Source organism: Balearica regulorum, chromosome 3 (genome assembly GCF_011004875.1).
Source record: "Balearica regulorum gibbericeps isolate bBalReg1 chromosome 3, bBalReg1.pri, whole genome shotgun sequence".
NCBI lineage: Eukaryota > Metazoa > Chordata > Aves > Gruiformes > Gruidae > Balearica > Balearica regulorum.
In genome coordinates this window covers 7,249,255-7,265,620 of record NC_046186.1, presented here as the reverse complement: position 1 = coordinate 7,265,620, position 16,366 = coordinate 7,249,255, and the positions used below count along the sequence as shown (strand labels likewise).

General features: G+C 40.7%; 1 protein-coding gene across 1 annotated transcript in view; it reads right to left on the bottom strand.

The window, feature by feature from the left end:
* Nucleotides 1-16,366, bottom strand: part of CD2AP (CD2 associated protein) — an 86,357-nt gene that overhangs the window by 63,587 nt on the left and 6,404 nt on the right. The window lies entirely within an intron of this gene.

The window sequence follows — 16,366 nt, the reverse complement described above, 5'->3', positions numbered from 1 at the left end:
CAGCCACAAGGTGTACGATTGACAATATCATACAATTTAATTTGCACAGACATGTAAAAGGCATCCTCCTTCAGATTCATCTGGGTTTGTATGAAGAAGAATAAGCAAGAGAGCTTTAATTTTGATATAATTAAGTTTACTCAGAGTAGCACAACGATGTATTTACATACTTGTCATCTGTTGCGCAAGATCCGTGAGGGTTGCTAACTGACAGCTTAAGGCTTGTTTGGCAATAAAGGCTCATTTGTTCATAGAATCATCAAGAAATTCTGTTTATGTCACAAATTTCCACAAACCTGCAGCAATCAAATAATCTCCCCTCTCACTCAAATCCAGTCAGGATACCCAGGCACTACCAAACGTAACACTGTTCTCACTGAAACCTCCCTCTCCTCTGCAGATCACAACATGCACAAAGACAACAGGGTTAAAAGACAGAAATCCTGAATGGCTGTAAAAAATTTTTTCCCAGGTTACTCCTTATTCTATCAATACATAATAAAATCCAACAATTAATTCACAAATTAAGGAATGGCAAATTAAGGAATCAAAGGGGAGAAAGTATTATTTCCTGGTATTGAACTTACAGCTCCATTAAATCAATGTATAATTCTGATCTGTGGACAATTTTGATGAAAAGTGCTGCTGCACGCATGTTGCAACGCAGACTTTATCCCCCTGCTGCCTACAGATGAAGTCAGGAAACCCTTGGTAAAAACAAAAATACATGATGGTGCCACGAATACAAGAGAAGCTAGAATGATCTGTCTGGCAAACTGTTTTCTGAATAACCCATTAACAAAGGAGTCGGTCAAATATAAACATGAAGACTTAATTCCATTAAGAAAAAAAAAATTTGTTTTCTTCATTATGAACAGAAGTCATCACCAGAGTTACCTGCTCGTGATACACACCTCTGGAACTCCTAATATGCTTTTTGTACTGTATACATTTATTTTTACCAAACAGATTCTCTAAGCTTGCTTCAAGGCATCATATTTTCCCATTACTGCCTGCAGCAAGCATAGTAGTTTTGTCTTGCTTCTTCACTGAATTGTCTTTTGAGTGGCTGACATGAAATATTGCTCAACAGATAGGAAATTCTGGCAGCCACAGATCATAAAGACAATGGCCATTCATCACCTACAGTCTGGAAATAAGAATGTCATCTTTCAACCAACTCAACCAAACCATTTTGGAAACCTACAAATGCATAAAAAAAGCAAGAAATATCCATGTTACATATTTCTCTCATGATAAACTCTGTGTTTAAGCACATTTAGTAGGTATTATATTTCAATATACACAGTATAGGACAGTTTTACGAAGTTAAACATGGAAAATGGATCAGAACACAGTGTCAGTCATGGTAAATGCTTACAGCATTGCAGACCATGACTCAAACTGCCAAACACCTGGTCCTTTTTCCACAGAAGTAGTAGATAATCATACCCACACTATGTCAACATGAACTAATTATTTTGAAAGCTTCTTTATTTCCTTGGGGGAACATTTGTATATTTGTGCTTGAAATGCATAACATGCTCATTTTGGTCACTTTTCCAGACTGTAAAACGTGGGCTTGGTCATGCCAACAACCAAAGGAGGATCTCAAGAACCTCCCAGTCACCACCCATGTGTCTCTGTATTCCAAAGACAAATAGCAGTAAATGAAAATCAGCTTTTTATGTTTGAAATTTAGGTGCTGAATTTCCTCTTGTATTTGCCAGTGATACTCAATACCACCCTCGCTCTCTTGGATACATATACAAACCAGATCTAAACTCTGTTGTCTTGCCTGTAAAGTGGGAGGGGCCAGGGGGAACATCAAGATAGTTCCATCCCATACATTTTTTCATATGATGACACAAACAGCAAGAAGCTGCACATCTCACTACTATGTGGTCCTCAAGAGGAGCACTAATCAGTATTGCTTTTCAGTATTGGCAAGTAGCACTAGATGAACCATCCAGGTAATTCAGACTACAGTGTGATGGGCAAGAAACCATTCTACTACCAAAACAGTCCAGATTAAATAAACCTCTGAAAGGTATTCAAGTATAATATTTACTCAAGCAAAACCAGTGTCCAGTGGTGACAGAAAATGTTTCTAAGGAATCATAACTCCTTATAGAAACAGTAATTAAGAATAATGTCAGTCCACAGATTATACTTCTGAATGCTTGAAGTAGTTCTGAATGCTTCTGAATTATACTTCTGAATACTTCCAGTTCTCACTTAAAAGCTTTACTCAAGAACAGATGTGATACTAAAAATCAGTCATCAATAAGTTGGACTGCAGTAATATAAGCTGCTGAAAACTTTCAAAAACCAGAAAGTCTCAACTGGTAGAAGGTGCAGCAGAACACCTCAGCAACACAAACTACCAAAAACATCTCTCTTACATCCCATCTGCTTTTTACACAGCTATCTCAATTTCAAACCCAACTCAAATCAATTATCTGTAACATAAAAGTCCATAATGACAGTCTTGGATGAAAAATAGTCTTCTCAGGCTTGAGCAGGAACACCATGAGGTTAACCATGCTCTTCTTCCACACCCAGCATAACCGAAGCTCACCTGAGAGGGAGACAATATTCTCCTGAGTTTTCACAGGCAGCATGGACCATCACAAACCACCTGTTATACTGTGTGCAAAGATGATGATGTTTTTACCCTATATCTCCAAGAATTAAGTGGCAATCTTGTTTTCGCAAGAATTCAAAATATAAACATAAGACATCACCCTCTTCCAACCAAGGAAAGAGGGAAGAAAACAAAAAAAATGACAAGCCAAATCATAGTCAGGTATTATAGAAAATAAATTATAACAGACTGTAAGAACTGACAGAACAGATTTAGAAACACAGGACTACATTCAGTGCCGTGGTAGTAGCTGAAGGACGATGAAGCATCAGAGGCAGCTGAGTCAGTACTACCCAAGAGCACCAGGGCGGTGATAGTGGGAATCAGCAAAGATGTATGAAAAGAAAATCATGCCTGACCAACCTGACAGCCTTCCACGATGAAATGACTACTTCACTGGATGATAGGAAAGCAGTGGACACAGTCTCCCATAACTTCCTCACACACAAACTGATGGAGTAGAGGCCGGATGAGTGCAAAGTGAAACGGACTGAAAACTGTCCAAAATGCCAGGCTCAAAGGGTTGTGATCAATGACACATAGTCCAGCTGGAGGAGTCTCACCAGTGGTGTCCTACAGGAGTCAATGTTGAGTTGTTCAGTATCTTTATTAATGACCTGGATGATGGGACTGAACGCACCATCAGCAAGTCTGCAGATGATATAAAACTGTGAAGAGTGACTGACAGACCAGATGGGTGTGTTGCTGTTTAGAGGGACCTCAACAGACTGAGGAAATGGGCCAACAGGAACTTCATGAAGTTCAAAGGGAAATGCCAAGTCCTGTCCCTGGGGATGAACAATGGCAGCACAGGCTGTGGACTGCTTCGCGGAAAGGCAGCTTGGCGGAACAGGACCCGGTGGACGCCAAATTGACGTGAGCCAGCAACACATCCTTGCAGCAAAAGAAAGGCCAACAGCATCTTGGGCTGCATTAGGAAGCGTACTGCCAGCAGGTTGAGGGAGGTGATCCTCCCCCTCATCTCAGCACTGGTGAGACCCATCTAGAGTGCCAGGTCCTGTTCTGGGCTCCCCAGTACAAGGCACACATGAACATACTGGAGTGCGCCCAACAAAGGGCCAAGAAGATGACTAATGGACTGGAATATCTTCATACAAAGAATGGTTGAAAGAGCTGGGAGAAGGGTCAGGGAGATATTACTGATGAGGGTGTGGAGAAGGCTGAGCGGTGCCCAGTGAAAGCACTAGAGGCAGTGGGCACAAACTGAAACAGAACAAATTCCACTTAACCATATATATACACACATATATCAACACATACGCACACACTGCAAGAGCGATCCAACAATGGAACAGTTTGTCCTGAGGGGCTGTGCAGCCACCTTAAAGATGTTCAAAACCCAACTGGACATGGTCCCGAGCGACCTGTTGTAGCTGATCCTGCTCTGAGCAGAAGAATCGAACTAGATGATCTCCAAAGGTACCTTCCAGTCTCAGCTATTCTGTGACTGATTCGAACCAAAGATAGACCTTAGGTGAAAGCTTTCCGACATAGAGGACTTCTCAGACAGTGCTTTTTGAAGGTTTTGACCCACTTGCAGGGGACTGATTAAATCAACAGTGCTAAGTAAAGAAATTTTGACTGGACATCTTTGGGAGAGAGGTGGCTATAGCAGGCTTTATGGGAGTGGTCTGTTCAGCTCCTGGTTTCGAGTAAGATGACAACCTGACTAATGAAACAATAAAACAGGCCAAACATGTCAAAACCAGTCAGCCCTGTCAACAACTACAAACTACCTTGCTCCCCATGGGAAAGACAAAAAGTGTCCTATCTAACAACACTGCCTCTTTGACAAAATAGCTCACGTTGCTAGCCAACATAGCAACGCTGCCTGCACAAGGCATTCAGTCACTGCTGGCACAGGTGGACTCTCCACTTCTCCAAAACTTATGCAACCAGCTTTTCTGCCAACCTCATCCCAGCGCCAAACCAGAAGGCAAGCCTCCCAATAAGCATGGCTGCATAACCCCCATCTTCACTGATTTTCAACAAAGGAAGTCTTCCGCTACTCAGACTCTTTCTGAAGTTGGCTATTAAAGGTAAACTAAGGCCCTCTGGGAGCTCTAAAAAAAAAAAACAAAACAAAAACAAACCCCAAACCATAAATAAATCAAGGAAGAGTAGAAAATACACTGAAATTCTAGCATGCCTGTGTCTTCAATAGAAATAACCAAGTGTCAGACACTTGGTCAGTCCAGCAAAGAGTAAAATTTCTTATTCTTGGTACTTTGTTTAGGATATTGCAATATTGTCAGAATCCAGTGACCTTTCTGTAGTAGCCAGAAAAAGACACAAACCAGATATAAAATAAATCCCGTGAAACACACATTTAATAGCTTATAAAATAAAAAAAAAATAATTTGTGGGATAACTGAAATCCTTGCATATAATCTCAAACTATTTAGGAAGCCTTGCTAAAACTTGCTGCAGACCTGAAGGGACAGAGTCCAACATCAAGCAGCAAGAGGAGCTTGAGTTGCATGCCACTGTCCATAAAGGTCTCTTCAGGCAGGTTTTAGGACAGTTCAGATTCAAAGTAATTTATTGGAACGTGAACCCTGGAAAGTTGTGTGGCCTCCAGAAGGATCTTGCCAGCAGAACTGCAGTTATACTAGAAACGGAGATTTTGCTTTTCCCATTTATCATAACAGACAGTTGCTAGATGCCTGAAACAAATTTTATTAGTACTGTTATTTCCATTTGTACATCTGTCACAAAAAAACCCCAAAGTTTAGTCTCCTATAAAACCAAGCTAACAGTTTTATTATTATGTATGAATACAGTACACAGAGTTACAAAGGTATTTAGTTTTATAGCAGACTGAAAGCTTACACTAGTGACAAAAGATGACAGAAAACACAATCTTAACCTTTTAACTGTCGTATTTTTCTTCACAACTGTCTCAAAATCAGGGGTTGGACTGAAGGAGAAAGCTCCTTCCAATTGCTTTCCCCCAGAAACACTCCAACAACCTGTGAGATGTAAGAGCTTCAGCTGTTTCAGTAGTAATACTGTAGTATACATTTGGCCACTTAAGACAGATCTTAACACTGAAAAAGTAGTTCAAGTGTTTAAATGCTGAAACACCTCCGTAAGTGTTAAACATAAGTAGTGGTTATAAGAATGGGGGTTTTTTTCCACTTCAACATCGCATAATTCCCTGACTCGCTGATAACAATCTATATGCTCAAATAAAGAGACCTGGTGGACTCCCCATTGCCCTTAAAATTCTAGTCCCTGCTAAAACTGCATGAGTTTTGCCCTACGAAGTTCTCCTGGAAAGACACACACACAAGGTGAGCACCAGGGTTTGGCAACTAAAGACAAATCCCTCCTGGCCAAGAGCCTCCACTGCTCTGCAGTCAGGCCTCTTCTTCTGTGCTCTGCATCTGTTCCCATGATTCACTCTCCTGTTTACACAACAGCCCACAATGACCATAATAACAAGTTCCCCAAAGATCAAAGTATTCTTTTGGGGTATGGATGTGGGTTTGGTCTTCCTCACACTGAGTAAGGAAGCGCCTCACATTTCCCACTATTGGGGCAACCACTCTGACCACTGGTCTTGTGCAAAAAGGTACTTCCCTTCCTTTCACACCCCAATAGCCATCAGCATGAGAAGCAGCCTAAGGACTGAACTTGAACACATGGAAACATACAGCGTTCCCTACTTTCCTTCTCATGGTGTCCAATACAGCTACATCACCAATGGAAAGTGGGAAACCTGCAAAGTTGTATTTCCAAGACATCTGAGCCCAAGGATGCTGTGATCCCAACCTCTCTTTTGTGTGCATTCACATGGTCCCTTCCCTCCTGCTCTGCACTTAAATTAGTATTTATTTATACTACTGGTGAATCAGATAAAGAAAACAGCCTGGGAGAAAACTATTTAGTGCCAACTTTCTGCAAGTTTATCTCCCCAGGATGGCTCACTGCAGGGTCAGAGACGCAGGACTGCATCAAACCCAACTTAGATCAACATCTACATCATTGTTACAGTCCAGATCAGGAGCACATTTCCCAGTGAAGCTCCAAACCATCCCCATTTATTGTGCTTCAGTTCACTGTGTGGAGCAGTCTCACAGCAAATAATTTGGACTTCTTTTCACTTAAACTAAATCAAAAATATGTAACCCAGGAACATTCTTAATGCATGCTAATCTTTAACAGGCATTAAGGTCATGGGACGAAACTAGAACTACGATGATATAAAAATGTCCAAAACATGCAATATGAACATCAGGTCCCTAACATCAGCAGTTTCCTCCCTACGGATCTACTCATCTTGCCCCTCATCACTTGCTGCTTTGCACATAGCTGGAATTTGCCATGAAACCACATCCTACCGTAATGCATAAACAATACGAGGCCCCTGGACTCCTGTCAACTCTGATGGTAGGGATGAAGTTCTAAGCTATTAAGAAATTGAACAAGGAAAGAGTATATTTAACTAACTGAGACCATGCAATCTACACATATTTTACAGCACAGTTCACCATAGCCTTCAATAAATCGATAGTTTTCAGTCACACTACAGAAAACAGCAGACACTTAACTGAGCTGAGCCATGTGGAGCCACCACTTTCATGCTCCACGTAGAAGACTTGCAAAACAGTTGCATCGCGAGGACTCCTGAAAGGATTAAGCATCACGAGTAAGATGTTCTACCTTCATAGTAGCTCAAAAGGAGGTCAGGTGCCTCCTGTATGGCCTCGGAAATAGCAATGACACATAGCAGAGCCATTTCTACCTGTGCCTACTCCCAAGTGAGCCGTACCAGTCGTGCCACCTCCAGTCCAGATAAACAGCTCTCTACCAAAGCAGTAACATTGCTTCCTGCTCTTGAAGCTTTGATCCCCTATACGTCTGTCAAGCAAACTTCTGCTGCAACAAGGAAGGGATGTGGCAGAGGCGGCACTTTGGAGTTTAAGATAATGCCAACTTCATATATTCAAATATTAAGGTCTTGTTTTAAGTGTCCTGAGCCATCAGGATTCTTTCATTAGTTTATAATAAAACAACATAATGCCAATGGAATTGAAAGATTTTCATGCCATTCTACATACATTTTCTTCTAAGCGTATACACTTAACTTCCAATTTCTTATAAGCTGATTATTCCAGTAGTGGATTACTTCAAAGACAGAGAACCTAAATCTGTAGAATTTATTAGTTTTGCTTTCAAGTAACAAAAACACCTTCAACACAAACAAATACACACTGTTGGACCCAAGCTGATTCTACATAAAACTATCTCAGCTGCATCCACCCAAACTCCAGGAGCACCACAAACAGCCCCCTGCCACCCAGCAGGGACTCAGTTTGCATCCCAACAGGATTTGCTCCATTTGAAGCAACAGCCTTCATACTCACTCCAGTACACCCCACGTCTCAGAAGCCTCATTAGGTTCAATGCAGTATTAGATGAGCCATGGCAAGCAGCCACCATGCTGCAGAGTCAGACCAAATTCCCAACACGTCCTCTTTCCACTTCTCCGGCATAAGGACTGATCAGACAGAATAAATCCCATCCCCACCTCAGCTCACATTCATGCAGCGCTGCACTGAGGCAGCTAAGTCTTCCAGCCTCAGCCCCCTCTTCCTCTATCAGACTAAAAAAAAAAAAAAAATTCTTATTAGAAGGGAATTTAAAAAAATCAAAATCTTTCCAAGCAAAGACCGTAGCACTGGTCAACAAGAAATACTGTGTTCCAGAAGAATGATATATTTATGTCGCCTATCACAAGTCACCACCAAAAAGGTACTGGATATATGTGATGGTTTACAAGATCAGTTAGAAACTGAATGAGAACTCTCCAGTGCTTACAGTAAGGGTATTTTGTACTGTTACAAAGATGGCTTTTAGGGGGGGAAAAAAAAAGTCAGAATAAACACACACTAAGAAAAAACAAACCCCCCCCCCCCAAAAAAATCAAAAGCACAAAACAATTAAAACCAACTTTCAAACATATTAAATCTCATAACATCCAATATCACAGTTGGGCCTTTACTTGCCCAAGCCTCAGGTCAGCATCAGGAAGCTGACAGTAGCTGGGCTGCTGTTTTGATTAAATATGATGAGCTTCCAGGCAAAACCCAATACCATTAGATGAGGGGAAGGAACAAGCCAGAATAAAAGGTAGTTCTGTTATTTTCCTAAAGTATGGGGTACCACTCCATTTTATACTTTCTAATGATAATGGCAACCTTATTGCTGCCTTAAAGAGGGCTTATAAGAAAGATGGAGAGAGACATTTTACCAAGACCTGTAGTGACAGGACAAGGGACAACAATTTTAAACTGAAAGAGGGTAGATTTAGATTGGACATAAGGAATAAATTTTTTTATGATGACATAAACAGGTGAGGTTGACCAGAGAAGTTGTGGATGCCCCATCCCTGGAAGTATTCAAGGCCAGGTTGGATGGGGCTTTGAGCCCATTAGAAAGATGTCCATGCCCATGGAAGGAGAGTTGGACTGGATGATCTTTAAGGTCCCTTCCAACCCAAACCATTATATGATTCAGAAACAAATATCTTTTAATGAGATTTTACCTAGGCACGCAATATACCATACAAATGAAAGAATGTATCAGTAACTGGCTTTAACATGTTCTCTTTCAGAGACATCCTGTGGCTTTCACAGACTTCTTATGATCCACAAGATCTGTCAGATTCCTCATTAAAGTTTCTCACACTTCCAATTTTACATCTACAGCTGACAGGCAACTCTGCAGAAGTTGGCCAAACTGGAATTAGTTTCAGTCACTGAAGACTCCTCCCAAAAATACCTTCCCGCTGCTATGCCACTGACATCCCAATCATGAACTCTCAGACAGTACTGCTCCCAGCCAGCTCCAGTTGCTGTCCAAGTCAGTGATAAGGCAATTTGAGTAAAGTTTTGTTGGTTTTTTTTTCTTTCCCCCCGCAATGTCTCCTATTTTTCCTTACTCCTTTTATAATTTGCTCTATGGTGCATCATCCCTCTCTAGCACAAATATTTTCTGCTTAGAGCAACAATCCTTTTATAGCAATAGCTTGCCTAAAAAAAGAAAAATAAAACCAAAAATAGCAGTCTACCCAAGAGAGAGTCGAAAGCCTGGAGACTTGGTTCTGTCAGCACAGAACTGGTCCATCTGAAAGCCGCCCTGGATCTGCCTGGCAGTTTTAGATTGGGCAAGTCAATGGTGCATTCTCCAAGAAATGACTGACCACGCATTTTTAACAAAAGATTGTGTCTAATTTCACAGCCCAGTAAGAAAGGCTGAAGTAATTAGGAAAACGAACAACTGAAAACTGTAAAAAAAATGTACACTTCCTCCCAAACTATTTCAAGCAATTAAAAACTCATTGCATTCTAACAGTAACCATCTCAAACACCAGCTTCTCAAGCTCACTCAGGTACAATTAGCAAGATACTTTGTGAAGGAAATTAAACAGCATAGCAGAAATCCTGCCCAGCAGTCTGCCCTGAAACATTAAAAATGGAAATCACGCGTGCCTCATTTTCCTACTCTGGGCTCCTGTAATTTTCTGGAGTGTGTTCTAGTGCTTACCACTGTCCATGATAGAACACACTTAAAACAATTAAAAGTTTGTCAATTTTCACTTCTCTAAAACAAATCATTTCCACACATACCCTCATAATTCTATAACTGTATCCTGTAGATAAGTTATCCTTACCAGCCAGCTGGGAAAAAAGCATTTTAATGATGACATTCCTCACTGCAGGTGCATTAAACCAACTCTAGAAGAAGCATCTGATCACATCTTCTCCAGTATTATCAGAAATACTTGTCTTAAACTCGGTCACAAACTTAGTAAATGTTAAAACTGTGGATTTGATTTACCCCCTCACTTCTATAAGCAGGAATTGCCAGACTACTCCCTTTCATAGTAAGAAAATACATGAAAAAGGAAATATTAGAGTAAAATCTGTACCACCTCCAGGTATCTGATACTACTACCTTTTCTGTAAGGACAGAAAAGGTCAATATGTTTCACCTGGGAAGTTAAGCAGAAAGTGATGTTTAGTGCTACTTGCTATTTCCTTCAGTATGAGTAGAGCTTACTACAAGAAACCAGCCTGAAAATGAGAGGTGACACCTGCAGGAGAGGTAGCAAGTATCTTCACAAGCAAAGCTGAAAAACTGCTATTAATTCAATATGCAAAGAAAACCAGGGATCATAGAGGGCACAGGGGAACGTACTTTAAAAAAAGCAAACCGTCTTTTCGTAAGTCATGACTTGGATACTGTTCCATATATAGATTTACGCCTCTTCCTCTGTTCCTTCCCTGAAGTTAATTTTATAACATCTATTTGTCAAAACTTTCAAGGTGAGTCACAAAACACCAAATTACAAAAGCTGCTAAAACAAAGCCATGCCAAAAAGCTCTGAAGAACAAAAAGATCATACCTCATTTAGATTTAGTTCAAATCCAAAGCACCAAACAAGCAGTAAGAGTACCACAGAATCAGCACCGTTTATAGGTTTTTGCCTTAAAACCTCCAAATGTATTTTTGTGGGCTAATTATCTAGTAAAGCTGAAGACTCTGTTGCTTATCTTAGGTAGAATTTTTTTTTTTTTAACAAAGTCATCCCCCCAAAAATTAAAAAAAAAAAAAAAAAAATCTGTACTTGAATTCTATAAATGTTTCCTTCCTTCAATATCGGACCCCATGTTACGTTAAAAGCTTCAGCTTCTCTGGTAGATTTTTTTTCAGGACTTTTCTAGCCAAAAAAGACAGCATGATCATAGCTCCAGGTTACGAATTCATGAGTTACAAAAACAAGAAAGTTCCTGAAAGCCTTTTGGGCTTAAACCAAAATGAAAACTCCTTTCACGCTCTAAAAAAATGCAAAAATGCTTTGATAGATGGCCTACAATTTGGCACATATCTAATTCAGAATGACAATTAGTATTTCTGCAAACATGGCAAGAATCTGGCTTTGAAATAAATTTATGGAAACTTAAAAGCATCATTCGGAACATGCACAAAGCGTTCCCTTCATCTTTAAAAACAGGCATGATGCAATAGTCTGAATGGTCCCAGACTGGGATCTTGCAAAAACCACAAAATATGCTTAGCATTGAAACAGGGACAAGTGTTCCTATCTGACTTCATGCTGTCAGGACAGTCCATGCTAATTATGGCATTAATAAAGTTCATTTACTTTTTAGTGTGGACATTTTAGTCAATACAAAAACTGAACTGATGATTGAAAAGCACAGAGATAAATCCCTATGCAATGGATTTTTACAAAAGCCAGTCAAAACCACAAATGCTCAAGGGCACCTTACAATCTCAGTCAGATAGTTTTAAAGGAGATAAAATTGCTTCATTAGCTCAATTATGTTCTAAAAGTTAGGAGAGCAAGTCCTTTAAATATCCACTCGTAACAGGAATTTAGAAGGATTTAAGCATATCTTATTAAGACCGTGATTTAAACCTGCGTGGCTTGCAATACTTTCAGAAAAGCAAGGTTTGAAAGGACCTCTGGAGGTCACTTACTCCAAACTGGTCAGACCAAGGCTAACCACAAAGTCAAATCAGGTCACTCAAGGCATTGTCCCTCTAAATTTTGAAAGTGTTCAAAGGATGGAGATAAAACAGCCACCCTGGGCACCTTTTCTGGTGCTCAATTCTCATAGTAATTTTTCCTCATTATATTCAATAGGAATTATTGTTGTCCTAACTTGCAGCCATTGATTTACATTTTTTCACTGTGCCGCCAAGGACAGTATGGCTTTCCCCATGCTAGACCAACTTTTTACACATTACATGCATTAACCTCCCAACCACACTCAACTCCCTGGTTTGTTAGCATCCCCCTTGCATTTGAAGGGAAAGAGGAGCAAAACTGGACACGGTATTTTAGAGACAGCCTCCTGAGTGCCAGGGAGTGGGGAACAACCACCCCCCATGAGCTGCTAGTATTATCCTGCTCATGCCACCCAGCAGACAGTGAAGTTGTTCCTTCCTAGATGCTGGATTATGCATTTGTCTTTTTGGAACTGCAGGGGGTTCCTGCTGGCCCATTCCCCCAGTACTACTGCAGCACATCAACCATTTCTCCCTCATGGGGTTTTTTAGATACCTGAACATAATCTTGAGCACTTGAAGAAATCAGGCTCGCATGAGCATCCTTATCAACCTATCCTCCTGCTTCACTCCCAGTAACTCTTTTTCTGTGCACCCATTTGCTGGAAACATGCCAGAAGAGTAGCATCTCCAAAATAAGAGCTGGGGGTTGTTTTGTTTTGGGTTTTGTTGTTGGGTTTTTTTGCATGCAGAGTCAGCACTAAAGCATCCAAATCACAGTCCTCCCTCAGGAAAAAGACTTCAGGACTGCCCCAACACTCCTGCTCTTTTAACCTGACGGTTGGCTAATCACCAAATATGCAGCTTGGAAGCAGCTACAGCATGTGCTATGTCTTGCAGAGCTAATTGATATTAACACAGAACAATTGGTATTTGAAGAATTTGGGGAGGGAGCAGAGGAATTACGGGAGGTTATGAAAAGATGTCTGGGGCAAGGGATACCAGTCGCTGCAGTCAGGAGACAAAGCACCCAAATGCAAGTTCATAGAAAGCTAAACCTCACCTCCACTGTCCTGAACACATTCACTTGAAGTAGTAGTTTGCATTCCAGAAACAGAAAGTAAATCCTTTTGACTGTCCCCACATACTTCGTAACCACCAAGCACAACCCTGGTGAACCAACTACACATTAAAAAAAAATAAAATGAAGAGGAGAGAAAAGTCAGTAATGTAGCCTCAGCTTTTTAAAAAGCACAGGTCAGGATTTACCTCTTCAATCACTGCTCAGATCTGCAAAAGCTGGGTACAGCAACATACAGCAAGATCCAGTAACTCAGTCTTGATAAGGAATCAGCATGGTCTTCTTACTGCATGGAGATGGCAGGCTGTGTCTTATTCTACCAACAGCACATCTCATGTTTCATAAACAGCTTTATTTAATCTGCTATTCACCGAGCTAGAGGCTTCCTGCTACTAGTTATCTACCAGGGCAGATTTTTTTCTACTACCTACACATTAGAAATCATTTACATTACAATCTATATAGATTTTATGATTCTGTCTCAGTAAGGATGCAGCATTAAGACTGAAAGAACAAACCCTCTTCACACAAAATAAGCATCTAGTAAGAAGATGAACACATGAAAATTAGGGGAAACAATTTTATGCACTCTCAATTGTACTTTTACTTACAACCACGCAGTTAATTCACATAACATTTTCACATTAACTACCGTCTTCCCCTTCAGACAAACTCTCCTTCACTGTGCTGAAGGATGTGGTACATTTTCAGTACCACGCATAGTTTGAATCAGGCAAACGAAGGATCGTATTTGATTTTCAAGAGCAAAACAGCACAGTTTATAATGGCTTATGCTAAATAAAAGGACTATATTCTGCTGTTTGTACTTTTCTGAAAGATCTGCTGTGTCCTTATCTAGCATACCTATGATAGCACGGGATTAACATATTTGGTTTTGTTCTCATGTCTACAAAATATTTATTCCCCTCAGCACTTCCACTGCCCCAATTTCAGAACAGCATCTCATTTTACCTGGCTTCAGAACAGCAGTAACTCAGATAAATGCAAAATGAAGAGTTGTTTGGGACACTGACGTTTCAAACAAACAGCCCACGGTCCACCCTTCAGATAGGCATCTGAAATTGCCGACACTCCCAGGCAGCTTGCAAATCTAGCTAAATTTATTAAGCCTTGTACTAAAAACTCTGAACAAAAGAATATTCTTCATTTAACCATGTAGGAAACCAAACAGGTGGGCTCTACTTTTCAGGAACAGTTGCTTTAGTCATTTACAGAGAATACAGTTTCTTACACCAGTGCAACAATCAGAGGATGAAGGAGTCACCCTGCATGCTCCCTACTCGTTCCCATACCGCTGCCGCTTCCCTTGTGCTGGCCTCGCAGTTACGCTGCTCCGGGGTGTGCCGGTTTAGTTCACTGCCAAATCAGCCAGCTGGTTCTCCTCCAGTTGGATTCAACTCTGGCCAGTGTCTTGAACTAGATCATCCCATGGACACACATGGTCACTAAATCTGCCAAAAGGGAAGATTAAAGAACGGGCTGATACGGGCATCATCCAGGGGACTGACCGTACCAAGAAATGGTGGATCTAGAACTTCCCTTGGCAATTTGTTCTCGTAGTTAACAACTTCCCTGATAGAAACACTCAGATGTTAAAATGAGTGCAAACAGCAGTATGGTTTACCTTAAGTTTTAGGCAGACTTATTCTAGTTAATCTTACATTTATCAATTTATGACAGTACTAAATAAGCCAAACTCCATAAAAGCCTTTAAGTGATGGGAACGTTAAAGTCCAACTCAGCTGCAGCAAATCAGCATATAGAAGGATGAAGGCATATTTTTTACATACCGTGCTCGGTCTGCTTCTCAAAACATACATTACTGAGGACAACAAAATGAAAATCCACAGCAAAAAAAAACTCCTGCAAGTTAGAGGCATAGTTTAAAAAGGACACTTGGATGGCTTAAAATGGATGGAGGAAGATGACAAGGAGTTTAAAAAAAAGCATTTTAAAGATCAGGAACAAGAAAGTTGTGAACGAATCGGTTTGCTGGATCATGAACACTTAGGGAGAGCAATTAATACAGACACTCAGAAGAAATTTATGAAATTTCAGCTTGGATCTAGTGCAAAGTAACTGCAGGCTAAAATGGAAAAGGAGAAATACTCTCTCTTCCCTGGCTCCTGAAATACAGTCCCATCCACTCTTGCACAGGAGCTAATGACCATGCAGTCATAGTAAGGCCATTCAGCTTGCTGACACGATGGTAAACCTGGCACAAAAGTTTCTTCTACACCAGCCAGCTTGTCAGCTCATACCACGGACTAAACCATGAGAGCCATGGCAAGACAGAAAGAGACATTGCAAAGCTCTGGCCCTTTCTGAGAGCAGCCTAAAGTTATCTCTGCTGATGCACAGTGCGAAACTGCACCCACAGGACGACTTCAGGAGAAGAGAGATTACAGGGAAAGCAGCCTTAAAACAAATCCTTTCATAACTAAAGATACAATTTCAGAGTTAAGTGATGTGATTGTGCTTTACTAGACAGTGAAAACTTCATGAAACGAGCAATTTCATTTCTTCAAGCAGCACAGATGGATGCTTTTCTCCTCTCCCAGTCCCAAAGCTGCATTGAGTGGAAATGACTTGAACCATTCTGAGAAGTTTGCTTATTTTTCTGCTTTTGTATTTTTTCCTGAAAAATGAAGAAACAACACAGCTTGGAAAAAAAACCAAACAAACCTCAGTAGAATTAAGGTAAACTGGTATGTTTCCAATAAATCCACAATTAAACTTAAGAGCTAAAATTGAAAGACAATAATTTTCTGTAACATGTGACTTTGATGACTGCTGTTGATCTGCTGCAGCTGACAGCACTGTAAGCAGCATCCTCACCCTCCTCTTGCTTCCATTCACTCTTTTGCAGCCCTAAGCTTAGTCTCAGTTCCTGGAGAGCCAGCCCGGCTGAAAGCTAATCCAGGAAGACAGAAATTTCAGAAGATTCAGCTCGTAGGTGCAAGGGAAGAGGAGAACACTCACTAGCCAGAGGTAAGCGAAGGGGTGAGACTTTATTTCAGTGCCAGCTTAAAAAGATCGAGCTACATATACAG